This window comes from Phytophthora sojae, assembly GCF_000149755.1.
Source record: "Phytophthora sojae unplaced genomic scaffold PHYSOscaffold_5, whole genome shotgun sequence".
Lineage (NCBI taxonomy): Eukaryota > Oomycota > Peronosporomycetes > Peronosporales > Peronosporaceae > Phytophthora > Phytophthora sojae.
The window spans coordinates 6,220,096-6,236,918 of NW_009258119.1; the positions used below are offsets into that span (position 1 = coordinate 6,220,096).

Here is a 16,823-nt window from a genome sequence, read left to right on the forward strand (position 1 = left end):
AGACGACCCACCTTTTTTGTCGGCGAGTGTGGGGCAACCACGCCGACTGCCAGGCGCAGGATCCCACAAGAGTTTGGGCATGAGGGAGACCGGCTAAACAGCTCACCGAGAGCCTGGTCAGCGCCACAGACCAAACGCCCAGCTGTGTGCTGTGTGCTCTGTGCTGTGTGTCACCTCTGTCCGGGCCACTGGCCGGTCGGACGAGTAGGGTTCGAGTCAGCCAGCTGCTTGACATTTTTGTTTCGGAGGCGGGTGGCTCCCGGCCTGGCGGTTCGAGGCTTCGGGTATGTGAGGCAGTGGACCATGGCGGAGCGCGGAGAATCGACAAGGCGTGGATGCTGGCGCCTCACGGGTGCTAATGTGCTGGTGGAGAGGACGATCGTTGTAATGGGTGCGGAGGCTTGCTTGGCGATGTGTGGAGGGATGGCGCTGTGAGGCGGTTGTGTGTGGTTTTGTTTGGTGTGTTTTGTGGCGAGTTGGCGTGTGCGTGTGTGTGTGTGTGTGTTGGTCTGAGCGCGTCGATTGCGTTGCGGTTTGGGTTTGTGTCTGGGCGCTTAGCTCAAATGGTAGAGCGCCCGCTTCGCATGCGGGAGGTAGGGGGATCGATACCCCCAGTGTCCACTTTTTACGGCACACAACACTTTTTACGAACAAACACTTTTTACCGCCCCTCGCGCCGCTGCTTGCTTCCTAGCCTTCCTACCCCTGCTCACCCGCCACCCACAGCTCACCCGCCATCTGCGAGCGTGCTGGTGCCTACGTTTACAGACGACCCACCTTTTTTGTCGGCGAGTGTGGGGCAACCACGCCGACTGCCAGGCGCAGGATCCCACAAGAGTTTGGGCATGAGGGAGACCGGCTAAACAGCTCACCGAGAGCCTGGTCAGCGCCACAGACCAAACGCCCAGCTGTGTGCTGTGTGCTCTGTGCTCTGTGCTGTGTGTCACCTCTGTCTGGGCGGGTTCGAGTCAGCCAGCTGCTTGACATTTTTGTTTTCGGAGGCGGGTGGCTCCCGGCCTGGCGGTTCGAGGCTTCGGGTATGTGAGGCAGTGGACCATGGCGGAGCGCGGAGAATCGACAAGGCGTGGATGCTGGCGCCTCACGGGTGCTAATGTGCTGGTGGAGAGGACGATCGTTGTAATGGGTGCGGAGGCTTGCTTGGCGATGTGTGGAGGGATGGCGCTGTGAGGCGGTTGTGTGTCGTTTTGTTTGGTGTGTTTTGTGGCGAGTTGGCGTGTGCGTGTGTGTGTGTGTGTTGGTCTGAGCGCGTCGATTGCGTTGCGGTTTGGGTTTGTGTCTGGGCGCTTAGCTCAAATGGTAGAGCGCCCGCTTCGCATGCGGGAGGTAGGGGGATCGATACCCCCAGTGTCCACTTTTTACGGCACACAACACTTTTTACGAACAAACACTTTTTACCGCCCCTCGCGCCGCTGCTTGCTTCCTAGCCTTCCTACCCCTGCTCACCCGCCACCCACAGCTCACCCGCCATCTGCGAGCGTGCTGGTGCCTACGTTTACAGACGACCCACCTTTTTTGTCGGCGAGTGTGGGGCAACCACGCCGACTGCCAGGCGCAGGATCCCACAAGAGTTTGGGCATGAGGGAGACCGGCTAAACAGCTCACCGAGAGCCTGGTCAGCGCCACAGACCAAACGCCCAGCTGTGTGCTCTGTGCTCTGTGCTGTGTGTCACCTCTGTCCGGGCCACTGGCCGGTCGGACGAGTAGGGTTCGAGTCAGCCAGCTGCTTGACATTTTTGTTTTCGGAGGCGGGTGGCTCCCGGCCTGGCGGTTCGAGGCTTCGGGTATGTGAGGCAGTGGACCATGGCGGAGCGCGGAGAATCGACAAGGCGTGGATGCTGGCGCCTCACGGGTGCTAATGTGCTGGTGGAGAGGACGATCGTTGTAATGGGTGCGGAGGCTTGCTTGGCGATGTGTGGAGGGATGGCGCTGTGAGGCGGTTGTGTGTGGTTTTGTTTGGTGTGTTTTGTGGCGAGTTGGCGTGTGCGTGTGTGTGTGTGTGTGTTGGTCTGAGCGCGTCGATTGCGTTGCGGTTTGGGTTTGTGTCTGGGCGCTTAGCTCAAATGGTAGAGCGCCCGCTTCGCATGCGGGAGGTAGGGGGATCGATACCCCCAGTCTCCACTTTTTACGGCACGCAACACTTTTTACGAACAAACACTTTTTACCGCCCCTCGCGCCGCTGCTTGCTTCCTAGCCTTCCTACCCCTGCTCACCCGCCACCCAAGCTCACCCGCCATCTGCGAGCGTGCTGGTGCCTACGTTTACAGACGACCCACCTTTTTTGTCGGCGAGTGTGGGGCAACCACGCCGACTGCCAGGCGCAGGATCCCACAAGAGTTTGGGCATGAGGGAGACCGGCTAAACAGCTCACCGAGAGCCTGGTCAGCGCCACAGACCAAACGCCCAGCTTTGTGCTGTGTGCTCTGTGCTCTGTGCTGTGTGTCACCTCTGTCCGGGCCACTGGCCGGTCGGACGAGTAGGGTTCGAGTCAGCCAGCTGCTTGACATTTTTGTTTTCGGAGGCGGGTGGCTCCCGGCCTGGCGGTTCGAGGCTTCGGGTATGTGAGGCAGTGGACCATGGCGGAGCGCGGAGAATCGACAAGGCGTGGATGCTGGCGCCTCACGGGTGCTAATGTGCTGGTGGAGAGGACGATCGTTGTAATGGGTGCGGAGGCTTGCTTGGCGATGTGTGGAGGGATGGCGCTGTGAGGCGGTTGTGTGTGGTTTTGTTTGGTGTGTTTTGTGGCGAGTTGGCGTGTGCGTGTGTGTGTGTGTGTTGGTCTGAGCGCGTCGATTGCGTTGCGGTTTGGGTTTGTGTCTGGGCGCTTAGCTCAAATGGTAGAGCGCCCGCTTCGCATGCGGGAGGTAGGGGGATCGATACCCCCAGTGTCCACTTTTTACGGCACACAACACTTTTTACGAACAAACACTTTTTACCGCCCCTCGCGCCGCTGCTTGCTTCCTAGCCTTCCTACCCCTGCTCACCCGCCACCCAAGCTCACCCGCCATCTGCGAGCGTGCTGGTGCCTACGTTTACAGACGACCCACCTTTTTTGTCGGCGAGTGTGGGGCAACCACGCCGACTGCCAGGCGCAGGATCCCACAAGAGTTTGGGCATGAGGGAGACCGGCTAAACAGCTCACCGAGAGCCTGGTCAGCGCCACAGACCAAACGCCCAGCTGTGTGCTCTGTGCTCTGTGCTGTGTGTCACCTCTGTCCGGGCCACTGGCCGGTCGGACGAGTAGGGTTCGAGTCAGCCAGCTGCTTGACATTTTTGTTTTCGGAGGCGGGTGGCTCCCGGCCTGGCGGTTCGAGGCTTCGGGTATGTGAGGCAGTGGACCATGGCGGAGCGCGGAGAATCGACAAGGCGTGGATGCTGGCGCCTCACGGGTGCTAATGTGCTGGTGGAGAGGACGATCGTTGTAATGGGTGCGGAGGCTTGCTTGGCGATGTGTGGAGGGATGGCGCTGTGAGGCGGTTGTGTGTGGTTTTGTTTGGTGTGTTTTGTGGCGAGTTGGCGTGTGCGTGTGTGTGTCTGTGTGTTGGTCTGAGCGCGTCGATTGCGTTGCGGTTTGGGTTTGTGTCTGGGCGCTTAGCTCAAATGGTAGAGCGCCCGCTTCGCATGCGGGAGGTAGGGGGATCGATACCCCCAGTGTCCACTTTTTACGGCACACAACACTTTTTACGAACAAACACTTTTTACCGCCCCTCGCGCCGCTGCTTGCTTCCTAGCCTTCCTACCCCTGCTCACCCGCCACCCACAGCTCACCCGCCATCTGCGAGCGTGCTGGTGCCTACGTTTACAGACGACCCACCTTTTTTGTCGGCGAGTGTGGGGCAACCACGCCGACTGCCAGGTGCAGGATCCCACAAAAGTTTGGGCATGAGGGAGACCGGCTAAACAGCTCACCGAGAGCCTGGTCAGCGCCACAGACCAAACGCCCAGCTGTGTGCTCTGTGCTCTGTGCTGTGTGTCACCTCTGTCCGGGCCACTGGCCGGTCGGACGAGTAGGGTTCGAGTCAGCCAGCTGCTTGACATTTTTGTTTTCGGAGGCGGGTGGCTCCCGGCCTGGCGGTTCGAGGCTTCGGGTATGTGAGGCAGTGGACCATGGCGGAGCGCGGAGAATCGACAAGGCGTGGATGCTGGCGCCTCACGGGTGCTAATGTGCTGGTGGAGAGGACGATCGTTGTAATGGGTGCGGAGGCTTGCTTGGCGATGTGTGGAGGGATGGCGCTGTGAGGCGGTTGTGTGTGGTTTTGTTTGGTGTGTTTTGTGGCGAGTTGGCGTGTGCGTGTGTGTGTGTGTGTGTTGGTCTGAGCGCGTCGATTGCGTTGCGGTTTGGGTTTGTGTCTGGGCGCTTAGCTCAAATGGTAGAGCGCCCGCTTCGCATGCGGGAGGTAGGGGGATCGATACCCCCAGTGTCCACTTTTTACGGCACACAACACTTTTTACGAACAAACACTTTTTACCGCCCCTCGCGCCGCTGCTTGCTTCCTAGCCTTCCTACCCCTGCTCACCCGCCACCCACAGCTCACCCGCCATCTGCGAGCGTGCTGGTGCCTACGTTTACAGACGACCCACCTTTTTTGTCGGCGAGTGTGGGGCAACCACGCCGACTGCCAGGCGCAGGATCCCACAAGAGTTTGGGCATGAGGGAGACCGGCTAAACAGCTCACCGAGAGCCTGGTCAGCGCCACAGACCAAACGCCCAGCTTTGTGCTGTGTGCTCTGTGCTCTGTGCTGTGTGTCACCTCTGTCCGGGCCACTGGCCGGTCGGACGAGTAGGGTTCGAGTCAGCCAGCTGCTTGACATTTTTGTTTTCGGAGGCGGGTGGCTCCCGGCCTGGCGGTTCGAGGCTTCGGGTATGTGAGGCAGTGGACCATGGCGGAGCGCGGAGAATCGACAAGGCGTGGATGCTGGCGCCTCACGGGTGCTAATGTGCTGGTGGAGAGGACGATCGTTGTAATGGGTGCGGAGGCTTGCTTGGCGATGTGTGGAGGGATGGCGCTGTGAGGCGGTTGTGTGTGGTTTTGTTTGGTGTGTTTTGTGGCGAGTTGGCGTGTGCGTGTGTGTGTGTGTGTGTGTTGGTCTGAGCGCGTCGATTGCGTTGCGGTTTGGGTTTGTGTCTGGGCGCTTAGCTCAAATGGTAGAGCGCCCGCTTCGCATGCGGGAGGTAGGGGGATCGATACCCCCAGTGTCCACTTTTTACGGCACACAACACTTTTTACGAACAAACACTTTTTACCGCCCCTCGCGCCGCTGCTTGCTTCCTAGCCTTCCTACCCCTGCTCACCCGCCACCCACAGCTCACCCGCCATCTGCGAGCGTGCTGGTGCCTACGTTTACAGACGACCCACCTTTTTTGTCGGCGAGTGTGGGGCAACCACGCCGACTGCCAGGCGCAGGATCCCACAAGAGTTTGGGCATGAGGGAGACCGGCTAAACAGCTCACCGAGAGCCTGGTCAGCGCCACAGACCAAACGCCCAGCTTTGTGCTGTGTGCTCTGTGCTCTGTGCTGTGTGTCACCTCTGTCCGGGCCACTGGCCGGTCGGACGAGTAGGGTTCGAGTCAGCCAGCTGCTTGACATTTTTGTTTTCGGAGGCGGGTGGCTCCCGGCCTGGCGGTTCGAGGCTTCGGGTATGTGAGGCAGTGGACCATGGCGGAGCGCGGAGAATCGACAAGGCGTGGATGCTGGCGCCTCACGGGTGCTAATGTGCTGGTGGAGAGGACGATCGTTGTAATGGGTGCGGAGGCTTGCTTGGCGATGTGTGGAGGGATGGCGCTGTGAGGCGGTTGTGTGTGGTTTTGTTTGGTGTGTTTTGTGGCGAGTTGGCGTGTGCGTGTGTGTGTGTGTGTTGGTCTGAGCGCGTCGATTGCGTTGCGGTTTGGGTTTGTGTCTGGGCGCTTAGCTCAAATGGTAGAGCGCCCGCTTCGCATGCGGGAGGTAGGGGGATCGATACCCCCAGTGTCCACTTTTTACGGCACACAACACTTTTTACGAACAAACACTTTTTACCGCCCCTCGCGCCGCTGCTTGCTTCCTAGCCTTCCTACCCCTGCTCACCCGCCACCCACAGCTCACCCGCCATCTGCGAGCGTGCTGGTGCCTACGTTTACAGACGACCCACCTTTTTTGTCGGCGAGTGTGGGGCAACCACGCCGACTGCCAGGCGCAGGATCCCACAAGAGTTTGGGCATGAGGGAGACCGGCTAAACAGCTCACCGAGAGCCTGGTCAGCGCCACAGACCAAACGCCCAGCTTTGTGCTGTGTGCTCTGTGCTCTGTGCTGTGTGTCACCTCTGTCCGGGCCACTGGCCGGTCGGACGAGTAGGGTTCGAGTCAGCCAGCTGCTTGACATTTTTGTTTTCGGAGGCGGGTGGCTCCCGGCCTGGCGGTTCGAGGCTTCGGGTATGTGAGGCAGTGGACCATGGCGGAGCGCGGAGAATCGACAAGGCGTGGATGCTGGCGCCTCACGGGTGCTAATGTGCTGGTGGAGAGGACGATCGTTGTAATGGGTGCGGAGGCTTGCTTGGCGATGTGTGGAGGGATGGCGCTGTGAGGCGGTTGTGTGTCGTTTTGTTTGGTGTGTTTTGTGGCGAGTTGGCGTGTGCGTGTGTGTGTGTGTGTGTGTTGGTCTGAGCGCGTCGATTGCGTTGCGGTTTGGGTTTGTGTCTGGGCGCTTAGCTCAAATGGTAGAGCGCCCGCTTCGCATGCGGGAGGTAGGGGGATCGATACCCCCAGTGTCCACTTTTTACGGCACACAACACTTTTTACGAACAAACACTTTTTACCGCCCCTCGCGCCGCTGCTTGCTTCCTAGCCTTCCTAACCCTGCTCACCCGCCACCCACAGCTCACCCGCCATCTGCGAGCGTGCTGGTGCCTACGTTTACAGACGACCCACCTTTTTTGTCGGCGAGTGTGGGGCAACCACGCCGACTGCCAGGCGCAGGATCCCACAAGAGTTTGGGCATGAGGGAGACCGGCTAAACAGCTCACCGAGAGCCTGGTCAGCGCCACAGACCAAACGCCCAGCTTTGTGCTGTGTGCTCTGTGCTCTGTGCTGTGTGTCACCTCTGTCCGGGCCACTGGCCGGTCGGACGAGTAGGGTTCGAGTCAGCCAGCTGCTTGACATTTTTGTTTTCGGAGGCGGGTGGCTCCCGGCCTGGCGGTTCGAGGCTTCGGGTATGTGAGGCAGTGGACCATGGCGGAGCGCGGAGAATCGACAAGGCGTGGATGCTGGCGCCTCACGGGTGCTAATGTGCTGGTGGAGAGGACGATCGTTGTAATGGGTGCGGAGGCTTGCTTGGCGATGTGTGGAGGGATGGCGCTGTGAGGCGGTTGTGTGTCGTTTTGTTTGGTGTGTTTTGTGGCGAGTTGGCGTGTGCGTGTGTGTGTGTGTGTGTTGGTCTGAGCGCGTCGATTGCGTTGCGGTTTGGGTTTGTGTCTGGGCGCTTAGCTCAAATGGTAGAGCGCCCGCTTCGCATGCGGGAGGTAGGGGGGTCGATACCCCCAGTGTCCACTTTTTACGGCACACAACACTTTTTACGAACAAACACTTTTTACCGCCCCTCGCGCCGCTGCTTGCTTCCTAGCCTTCCTACCCCTGCTCACCCGCCACCCAAGCTCACCCGCCATCTGCGAGCGTGCTGGTGCCTACGTTTACAGACGACCCACCTTTTTTGTCGGCGAGTGTGGGGCAACCACGCCGACTGCCAGGCGCAGGATCCCACAAGAGTTTGGGCATGAGGGAGACCGGCTAAACAGCTCACCGAGAGCCTGGTCAGCGCCACAGACCAAACGCCCAGCTGTGTGCTGTGTGCTCTGTGCTCTGTGCTGTGTGTCACCTCTGTCCGGGCCACTGGCCGGTCGGACGAGTAGGGTTCGAGTCAGCCAGCTGCTTGACATTTTTGTTTTCGGAGGCGGGTGGCTCCCGGCCTGGCGGTTCGAGGCTTCGGGTATGTGAGGCAGTGGACCATGGCGGAGCGCGGAGAATCGACAAGGCGTGGATGCTGGCGCCTCACGGGTGCTAATGTGCTGGTGGAGAGGACGATCGTTGTAATGGGTGCGGAGGCTTGCTTGGCGATGTGTGGAGGGATGACGCTGTGAGGCGGTTGTGTGTGGTTTTGTTTGGTGTGTTTTGTGGCGAGTTGGCGTGTGCGTGTGTGTGTGTGTGTTGGTCTGAGCGCGTCGATTGCGTTGCGGTTTGGGTTTGTGTCTGGGCGCTTAGCTCAAATGGTAGAGCGCCCGCTTCGCATGCGGGAGGTAGGGGGATCGATACCCCCAGTGTCCACTTTTTACGGCACACAACACTTTTTACGAACAAACACTTTTTACCGCCCCTCGCGCCGCTGCTTGCTTCCTAGCCTTCCTACCCCTGCTCACCCGCCACCCACAGCTCACCCGCCATCTGCGAGCGTGCTGGTGCCTACGTTTACAGACGACCCACCTTTTTTGTCGGCGAGTGTGGGGCAACCACGCCGACTGCCAGGCGCAGGATCCCACAAGAGTTTGGGCATGAGGGAGACCGGCTAAACAGCTCACCGAGAGCCTGGTCAGCGCCACAGACCAAACGCCCAGCTGTGTGCTGTGTGCTCTGTGCTCTGTGCTGTGTGTCACCTCTGTCCGGGCGGGTTCGAGTCAGCCAGCTGCTTGACATTTTTGTTTTCGGAGGCGGGTGGCTCCCGGCCTGGCGGTTCGAGGCTTCGGGTATGTGAGGCAGTGGACCATGGCGGAGCGCGGAGAATCGACAAGGCGTGGATGCTGGCGCCTCACGGGTGCTAATGTGCTGGTGGAGAGGACGATCGTTGTAATGGGTGCGGAGGCTTGCTTGGCGATGTGTGGAGGGATGGCGCTGTGAGGCGGTTGTGTGTGGTTTTGTTTGGTGTGTTTTGTGGCGAGTTGGCGTGTGCGTGTGTGTGTGTGTGTTGGTCTGAGCGCGTCGATTGCGTTGCGGTTTGGGTTTGTGTCTGGGCGCTTAGCTCAAATGGTAGAGCGCCCGCTTCGCATGCGGATCGATACCCCCAGTGTCCACTTTTACGGCACGCAACACTTTTTACGAACAAACACTTTTTACCGCCCCTCGCGCCGCTGCTTGCTTCCTAGCCTTCCTACCCCTGCTCACCCGCCACCCACAGCTCACCCGCCATCTGCGAGCGTGCTGGTGCCTACGTTTACAGACGACCCACCTTTTTTGTCGGCGAGTGTGGGGCAACCACGCCGACTGCCAGGCGCAGGATCCCACAAGAGTTTGGGCATGAGGGAGACCGGCTAAACAGCTCACCGAGAGCCTGGTCAGCGCCACAGACCAAACGCCCAGCTGTGTGCTGTGTGCTCTGTGCTCTGTGCTGTGTGTCACCTCTGTCCGGGCCACTGGCCGGTCGGACGAGTAGGGTTCGAGTCAGCCAGCTGCTTGACATTTTTGTTTTCGGAGGCGGGTGGCTCCCGGCCTGGCGGTTCGAGGCTTCGGGTATGTGAGGCAGTGGACCATGGCGGAGCGCGGAGAATCGACAAGGCGTGGATGCTGGCGCCTCACGGGTGCTAATGTGCTGGTGGAGAGGACGATCGTTGTAATGGGTGCGGAGGCTTGCTTGGCGATGTGTGGAGGGATGGCGCTGTGAGGCGGTTGTGTGTGGTTTTGTTTGGTGTGTTTTGTGGCGAGTTGGCGTGTGCGTGTGTGTGTGTGTGTTGGTCTGAGCGCGTCGATTGCGTTGCGGTTTGGGTTTGTGTCTGGGCGCTTAGCTCAAATGGTAGAGCACCCGCTTCGCATGCGGATCGATACCCCCAGTGTCCACTTTTACGGCACACAACACTTTTTACGAACAACCACTTTTTACCGCCCCTCGCGCCGCTGCTTGCTTCCTAGCCTTCCTACCCCTGCTCACCCGCCACCCACAGCTCACCCGCCATCTGCGAGCGTGCTGGTGCCTACGTTTACAGACGACCCACCTTTTTTGTCGGCGAGTGTGGGGCAACCACGCCGACTGCCAGGCGCAGGATCCCACAAGAGTTTGGGCATGAGGGAGACCGGCTAAACAGCTCACCGAGAGCCTGGTCAGCGCCACAGACCAAACGCCCAGCTGTGTGCTGTGTGCTCTGTGCTCTGTGCTGTGTGTCACCTCTGTCCGGGCCACTGGCCGGTCGGACGAGTAGGGTTCGAGTCAGCCAGCTGCTTGACATTTTTGTTTCCGAGGCGGGTGGCTCCCGGCCTGGCGGTTCGAGGCTTCCGGTATGTGAGGCAGTGGACCATGGCGGAGCGCGGAGAATCGACAAGGCGTGGATGCTGGCGCCTCACGGGTGCTAATGTGCTGGTGGAGAGGACGATCGTTGTAATGGGTGCGGAGGCTTGCTTGGCGATGTGTGGAGGGATGGCGCTGTGAGGCGGTTGTGTGTGGTTTTGTTTGGTGTGTTTTGTGGCGAGTTGGCGTGTGCGTGTGTGTGTGTGTGTTGGTCTGAGCGCGTCGATTGCGTTGCGGTTTGGGTTTGTGTCTGGGCGCTTAGCTCAAATGGTAGAGCGCCCGCTTCGCATGCGGGAGGTAGGGGGATCGATACCCCCAGTGTCCACTTTTTACGGCACACAACACTTTTTACGAACAAACACTTTTTACCGCCCCTCGCGCCGCTGCTTGCTTCCTAGCCTTCCTACCCCTGCTCACCCGCCACCCACAGCTCACCCGCCATCTGCGAGCGTGCTGGTGCCTACGTTTACAGACGACCCACCTTTTTTGTCGGCGAGTGTGGGGCAACCACGCCGACTGCCAGGCGCAGGATCCCACAAGAGTTTGGGCATGAGGGAGACCGGCTAAACAGCTCACCGAGAGCCTGGTCAGCGCCACAGACCAAACGCCCAGCTGTGTGCTGTGTGCTCTGTGCTCTGTGCTGTGTGTCACCTCTGTCCGGGCCACTGGCCGGTCGGACGAGTAGGGTTCGAGTCAGCCAGCTGCTTGACATTTTTGTTTTCGGAGGCGGGTGGCTCCCGGCCTGGCGGTTCGAGGCTTCGGGTATGTGAGGCAGTGGACCATGGCGGAGCGCGGAGAATCGACAAGGCGTGGATGCTGGCGCCTCACGGGTGCTAATGTGCTGGTGGAGAGGACGATCGTTGTAATGGGTGCGGAGGCTTGCTTGGCGATGTGTGGAGGGATGGCGCTGTGAGGCGGTTGTGTGTGGTTTTGTTTGGTGTGTTTTGTGGCGAGTTGGCGTGTGTGTGTGTGTGTGTGTGTTGGTCTGAGCGCGTCGATTGCGTTGCGGTTTGGGTTTGTGTCTGGGCGCTTAGCTCAAATGGTAGAGCGCCCGCTTCGCATGCGGGAGGTAGGGGGATCGATACCCCCAGTGTCCACTTTTTACGGCACACAACACTTTTTACGAACAAACACTTTTTACCGCCCCTCGCGCCGCTGCTTGCTTCCTAGCCTTCCTACCCCTGCTCACCCGCCACCCACAGCTCACCCGCCATCTGCGAGCGTGCTGGTGCCTACGTTTACAGACGACCCACCTTTTTTGTCGGCGAGTGTGGGGCAACCACGCCGACTGCCAGGCGCAGGATCCCACAAGAGTTTGGGCATGAGGGAGACCGGCTAAACAGCTCACCGAGAGCCTGGTCAGCGCCACAGACCAAACGCCCAGCTTTGTGCTGTGTGCTCTGTGCTGTGTGCTGTGTGTCACCTCTGTCCGGGCCACTGGCCGGTCGGACGAGTAGGGTTCGAGTCAGCCAGCTGCTTGACATTTTTGTTTTCGGAGGCGGGTGGCTCCCGGCCTGGCGGTTCGAGGCTTCGGGTATGTGAGGCAGTGGACCATGGCGGAGCGCGGAGAATCGACAAGGCGTGGATGCTGGCGCCTCACGGGTGCTAATGTGCTGGTGGAGAGGACGATCGTTGTAATGGGTGCGGAGGCTTGCTTGGCGATGTGTGGAGGGATGGCGCTGTGAGGCGGTTGTGTGTCGTTTTGTTTGGTGTGTTTTGTGGCGAGTTGGCGTGTGCGTGTGTGTGTGTGTGTGTTGGTCTGAGCGCGTCGATTGCGTTGCGGTTTGGGTTTGTGTCTGGGCGCTTAGCTCAAATGGTAGAGCGCCCGCTTCGCATGCGGGAGGTAGGGGGATCGATACCCCCAGTGTCCACTTTTTACGGCACACAACACTTTTTACGAACAAACACTTTTTACCGCCCCTCGCGCCGCTGCTTGCTTCCTAGCCTTCCTACCCCTGCTCACCCGCCACCCAAGCTCACCCGCCATCTGCGAGCGTGCTGGTGCCTACGTTTACAGACGACCCACCTTTTTTGTCGGCGAGTGTGGGGCAACCACGCCGACTGCCAGGCGCAGGATCCCACAAGAGTTTGGGCATGAGGGAGACCGGCTAAACAGCTCACCGAGAGCCTGGTCAGCGCCACAGACCAAACGCCCAGCTGTGTGCTGTGTGCTCTGTGCTCTGTGCTGTGTGTCACCTCTGTCCGGGCCACTGGCCGGTCGGACGAGTAGGGTTCGAGTCAGCCAGCTGCTTGACATTTTTGTTTTCGGAGGCGGGTGGCTCCCGGCCTGGCGGTTCGAGGCTTCGGGTATGTGAGGCAGTGGACCATGGCGGAGCGCGGAGAATCGACAAGGCGTGGATGCTGGCGCCTCACGGGTGCTAATGTGCTGGTGGAGAGGACGATCGTTGTAATGGGTGCGGAGGCTTGCTTGGCGATGTGTGGAGGGATGGCGCTGTGAGGCGGTTGTGTGTGGTTTTGTTTGGTGTGTTTTGTGGCGAGTTGGCGTGTGCGTGTGTGTGTGTGTGTGTTGGTCTGAGCGCGTCGATTGCGTTGCGGTTTGGGTTTGTGTCTGGGCGCTTAGCTCAAATGGTAGAGCGCCCGCTTCGCATGCGGGAGGTAGGGGGATCGATACCCCCAGTGTCCACTTTTTACGGCACACAACACTTTTTACGAACAAACACTTTTTACCGCCCCTCGCGCCGCTGCTTGCTTCCTAGCCTTCCTACCCCTGCTCACCCGCCACCCACAGCTCACCCGCCATCTGCGAGCGTGCTGGTGCCTACGTTTACAGACGACCCACCTTTTTTGTCGGCGAGTGTGGGGCAACCACGCCGACTGCCAGGCGCAGGATCCCACAAGAGTTTGGGCATGAGGGAGACCGGCTAAACAGCTCACCGAGAGCCTGGTCAGCGCCACAGACCAAACGCCCAGCTGTGTGCTGTGTGCTCTGTGCTCTGTGCTGTGTGTCACCTCTGTCCGGGCCACTGGCCGGTCGGACGAGTAGGGTTCGAGTCAGCCAGCTGCTTGACATTTTTGTTTTCGGAGGCGGGTGGCTCCCGGCCTGGCGGTTCGAGGCTTCGGGTATGTGAGGCAGTGGACCATGGCGGAGCGCGGAGAATCGACAAGGCGTGGATGCTGGCGCCTCACGGGTGCTAATGTGCTGGTGGAGAGGACGATCGTTGTAATGGGTGCGGAGGCTTGCTTGGCGATGTGTGGAGGGATGGCGCTGTGAGGCGGTTGTGTGTGGTTTTGTTTGGTGTGTTTTGTGGCGAGTTGGCGTGTGCGTGTGTGTGTGTGTGTGTTGGTCTGAGCGCGTCGATTGCGTTGCGGTTTGGGTTTGTGTCTGGGCGCTTAGCTCAAATGGTAGAGCGCCCGCTTCGCATGCGGGAGGTAGGGGGATCGATACCCCCAGTGTCCACTTTTTACGGCACACAACACTTTTTACGAACAAACACTTTTTACCGCCCCTCGCGCCGCTGCTTGCTTCCTAGCCTTCCTACCCCTGCTCACCCGCCACCCAAGCTCACCCGCCATCTGCGAGCGTGCTGGTGCCTACGTTTACAGACGACCCACCTTTTTTGTCGGCGAGTGTGGGGCAACCACGCCGACTGCCAGGCGCAGGATCCCACAAGAGTTTGGGCATGAGGGAGACCGGCTAAACAGCTCACCGAGAGCCTGGTCAGCGCCACAGACCAAACGCCCAGCTGTGTGCTGTGTGCTCTGTGCTCTGTGCTGTGTGTCACCTCTGTCCGGGCCACTGGCCGGTCGGACGAGTAGGGTTCGAGTCAGCCAGCTGCTTGACATTTTTGTTTCGGAGGCGGGTGGCTCCCGGCCTGGCGGTTCGAGGCTTCGGGTATGTGAGGCAGTGGACCATGGCGGAGCGCGGAGAATCGACAAGGCGTGGATGCTGGCGCCTCACGGGTGCTAATGTGCTGGTGGAGAGGACGATCGTTGTAATGGGTGCGGAGGCTTGCTTGGCGATGTGTGGAGGGATGGCGCTGTGAGGCGGTTGTGTGTGGTTTTGTTTGGTGTGTTTTGTGGCGAGTTGGCGTGTGCGTGTGTGTGTGTGTGTTGGTCTGAGCGCGTCGATTGCGTTGCGGTTTGGGTTTGTGTCTGGGCGCTTAGCTCAAATGGTAGAGCGCCCGCTTCGCATGCGGGAGGTAGGGGGATCGATACCCCCAGTGTCCACTTTTTACGGCACACAACACTTTTTACGAACAAACACTTTTTACCGCCCCTCGCGCCGCTGCTTGCTTCCTAGCCTTCCTACCCCTGCTCACCCGCCACCCACAGCTCACCCGCCATCTGCGAGCGTGCTGGTGCCTACGTTTACAGACGACCCACCTTTTTTGTCGGCGAGTGTGGGGCAACCACGCCGACTGCCAGGCGCAGGATCCCACAAGAGTTTGGGCATGAGGGAGACCGGCTAAACAGCTCACCGAGAGCCTGGTCAGCGCCACAGACCAAACGCCCAGCTGTGTGCTGTGTGCTCTGTGCTGTGTGTCACCTCTGTCCGGGCCACTGGCCGGTCGGACGAGTAGGGTTCGAGTCAGCCAGCTGCTTGACATTTTTGTTTTCGGAGGCGGGTGGCTCCCGGCCTGGCGGTTCGAGGCTTCGGGTATGTGAGGCAGTGGACCATGGCGGAGCGCGGAGAATCGACAAGGCGTGGATGCTGGCGCCTCACGGGTGCTAATGTGCTGGTGGAGAGGACGATCGTTGTAATGGGTGCGGAGGCTTGCTTGGCGATGTGTGGAGGGATGGCGCTGTGAGGCGATTGTGTGTGGTTTTGTTTGGTGTGTTTTGTGGCGAGTTGGCGTGTGCGTGTGTGTGTGTGTGTTGGTCTGAGCGCGTCGATTGCGTTGCGGTTTGGGTTTGTGTCTGGGCGCTTAGCTCAAATGGTAGAGCGCCCGCTTCGCATGCGGGAGGTAGGGGGATCGATACCCCCAGTGTCCACTTTTTACGGCACACAACACTTTTTACGAACAAACACTTTTTACCGCCCCTCGCGCCGCTGCTTGCTTCCTAGCCTTCCTACCCCTGCTCACCCGCCACCCAAGCTCACCCGCCATCTGCGAGCGTGCTGGTGCCTACGTTTACAGACGACCCACCTTTTTTGTCGGCGAGTGTGGGGCAACCACGCCGACTGCCAGGCGCAGGATCCCACAAGAGTTTGGGCATGAGGGAGACCGGCTAAACAGCTCACCGAGAGCCTGGTCAGCGCCACAGACCAAACGCCCAGCTGTGTGCTGTGTGCTCTGTGCTGTGTGTCACCTCTGTCCGGGCCACTGGCCGGTCGGACGAGTAGGGTTCGAGTCAGCCAGCTGCTTGACATTTTTGTTTCGGAGGCGGGTGGCTCCCGGCCTGGCGGTTCGAGGCTTCGGGTATGTGAGGCAGTGGACCATGGCGGAGCGCGGAGAATCGACAAGGCGTGGATGCTGGCGCCTCACGGGTGCTAATGTGCTGGTGGAGAGGACGATCGTTGTAATGGGTGCGGAGGCTTGCTTGGCGATGTGTGGAGGGATGGCGCTGTGAGGCGGTTGTGTGTCGTTTTGTTTGGTGTGTTTTGTGGCGAGTTGGCGTGTGCGTGTGTGTGTGTGTGTGTTGGTCTGAGCGCGTCGATTGCGTTGCGGTTTGGGTTTGTGTCTGGGCGCTTAGCTCAAATGGTAGAGCGCCCGCTTCGCATGCGGGAGGTAGGGGGATCGATACCCCCAGTGTCCACTTTTTACGGCACACAACACTTTTTACGAACAAACACTTTTTACCGCCCCTCGCGCCGCTGCTTGCTTCCTAGCCTTCCTACCCCTGCTCACCCGCCACCCAAGCTCACCCGCCATCTGCGAGCGTGCTGGTGCCTACGTTTACAGACGACCCACCTTTTTTGTCGGCGAGTGTGGGGCAACCACGCCGACTGCCAGGCGCAGGATCCCACAAGAGTTTGGGCATGAGGGAGACCGGCTAAACAGCTCACCGAGAGCCTGGTCAGCGCCACAGACCAAACGCCCAGCTGTGTGCTGTGTGCTCTGTGCTCTGTGCTGTGTGTCACCTCTGTCCGGGCCACTGGCCGGTCGGACGAGTAGGGTTCGAGTCAGCCAGCTGCTTGACATTTTTGTTTTCGGAGGCGGGTGGCTCCCGGCCTGGCGGTTCGAGGCTTCGGGTATGTGAGGCAGTGGACCATGGCGGAGCGCGGAGAATCGACAAGGCGTGGATGCTGGCGCCTCACGGGTGCTAATGTGCTGGTGGAGAGGACGATCGTTGTAATGGGTGCGGAGGCTTGCTTGGCGATGTGTGGAGGGATGGCGCTGTGAGGCGGTTGTGCGTCGTTTTGTTTGGTGTGTTTTGTGGCGAGTTGGCGTGTGCGTGTGTGTGTGTGTGTGTTGGTCTGAGCGCGTCGATTGCGTTGCGGTTTGGGTTTGTGTCTGGGCGCTTAGCTCAAATGGTAGAGCGCCCGCTTCGCATGCGGGAGGTAGGGGGGTCGATACCCCCAGTGTCCACTTTTTACGGCACACAACACTTTTTACGAACAAACACTTTTTACCGCCCCTCGCGCCGCTGCTTGCGGGGATCCT

General features: G+C 59.9%; 20 non-coding genes across 20 annotated transcripts; all 20 read left to right on the forward strand.

The window, feature by feature from the left end:
* Positions 1-548: 548 nt before the first annotated feature.
* Positions 549-621, forward strand: PHYSODRAFT_t1125. Its single transcript has one exon. It is a non-coding gene; the product is annotated as a tRNA-Ala (tRNA).
* Positions 622-1,299: 678 nt separating this feature from the next.
* PHYSODRAFT_t1126 lies at positions 1,300-1,372 on the forward strand. Its single transcript has one exon. It is a non-coding gene; the product is annotated as a tRNA-Ala (tRNA).
* A 694-nt stretch (positions 1,373-2,066) lies between these two features.
* PHYSODRAFT_t1127 lies at positions 2,067-2,139 on the forward strand. The gene has a single exon. It is a non-coding gene; the product is annotated as a tRNA-Ala (tRNA).
* A 698-nt stretch (positions 2,140-2,837) lies between these two features.
* Positions 2,838-2,910, forward strand: PHYSODRAFT_t1128. The gene has a single exon. It is a non-coding gene; the product is annotated as a tRNA-Ala (tRNA).
* Positions 2,911-3,603: 693 nt separating this feature from the next.
* Positions 3,604-3,676, forward strand: PHYSODRAFT_t1129. The gene has a single exon. It is a non-coding gene; the product is annotated as a tRNA-Ala (tRNA).
* A 694-nt stretch (positions 3,677-4,370) lies between these two features.
* PHYSODRAFT_t1130 lies at positions 4,371-4,443 on the forward strand. The gene has a single exon. It is a non-coding gene; the product is annotated as a tRNA-Ala (tRNA).
* A 703-nt stretch (positions 4,444-5,146) lies between these two features.
* Positions 5,147-5,219, forward strand: PHYSODRAFT_t1131. Its single transcript has one exon. It is a non-coding gene; the product is annotated as a tRNA-Ala (tRNA).
* Positions 5,220-5,918: 699 nt separating this feature from the next.
* PHYSODRAFT_t1132 lies at positions 5,919-5,991 on the forward strand. The gene has a single exon. It is a non-coding gene; the product is annotated as a tRNA-Ala (tRNA).
* A 703-nt stretch (positions 5,992-6,694) lies between these two features.
* On the forward strand, positions 6,695-6,767 carry PHYSODRAFT_t1133. The gene has a single exon. It is a non-coding gene; the product is annotated as a tRNA-Ala (tRNA).
* Positions 6,768-7,468: 701 nt separating this feature from the next.
* On the forward strand, positions 7,469-7,541 carry PHYSODRAFT_t1134. Its single transcript has one exon. It is a non-coding gene; the product is annotated as a tRNA-Ala (tRNA).
* Positions 7,542-8,239: 698 nt separating this feature from the next.
* PHYSODRAFT_t1135 lies at positions 8,240-8,312 on the forward strand. Its single transcript has one exon. It is a non-coding gene; the product is annotated as a tRNA-Ala (tRNA).
* A 2,197-nt stretch (positions 8,313-10,509) lies between these two features.
* On the forward strand, positions 10,510-10,582 carry PHYSODRAFT_t1136. Its single transcript has one exon. It is a non-coding gene; the product is annotated as a tRNA-Ala (tRNA).
* A 699-nt stretch (positions 10,583-11,281) lies between these two features.
* PHYSODRAFT_t1137 lies at positions 11,282-11,354 on the forward strand. The gene has a single exon. It is a non-coding gene; the product is annotated as a tRNA-Ala (tRNA).
* A 701-nt stretch (positions 11,355-12,055) lies between these two features.
* On the forward strand, positions 12,056-12,128 carry PHYSODRAFT_t1138. The gene has a single exon. It is a non-coding gene; the product is annotated as a tRNA-Ala (tRNA).
* A 700-nt stretch (positions 12,129-12,828) lies between these two features.
* Positions 12,829-12,901, forward strand: PHYSODRAFT_t1139. The gene has a single exon. It is a non-coding gene; the product is annotated as a tRNA-Ala (tRNA).
* A 701-nt stretch (positions 12,902-13,602) lies between these two features.
* On the forward strand, positions 13,603-13,675 carry PHYSODRAFT_t1140. Its single transcript has one exon. It is a non-coding gene; the product is annotated as a tRNA-Ala (tRNA).
* A 697-nt stretch (positions 13,676-14,372) lies between these two features.
* PHYSODRAFT_t1141 lies at positions 14,373-14,445 on the forward strand. The gene has a single exon. It is a non-coding gene; the product is annotated as a tRNA-Ala (tRNA).
* A 692-nt stretch (positions 14,446-15,137) lies between these two features.
* Positions 15,138-15,210, forward strand: PHYSODRAFT_t1142. Its single transcript has one exon. It is a non-coding gene; the product is annotated as a tRNA-Ala (tRNA).
* Positions 15,211-15,902: 692 nt separating this feature from the next.
* Positions 15,903-15,975, forward strand: PHYSODRAFT_t1143. The gene has a single exon. It is a non-coding gene; the product is annotated as a tRNA-Ala (tRNA).
* A 700-nt stretch (positions 15,976-16,675) lies between these two features.
* Positions 16,676-16,748, forward strand: PHYSODRAFT_t1144. Its single transcript has one exon. It is a non-coding gene; the product is annotated as a tRNA-Ala (tRNA).
* The last annotated feature ends 75 nt before the right edge of the window (positions 16,749-16,823 follow it).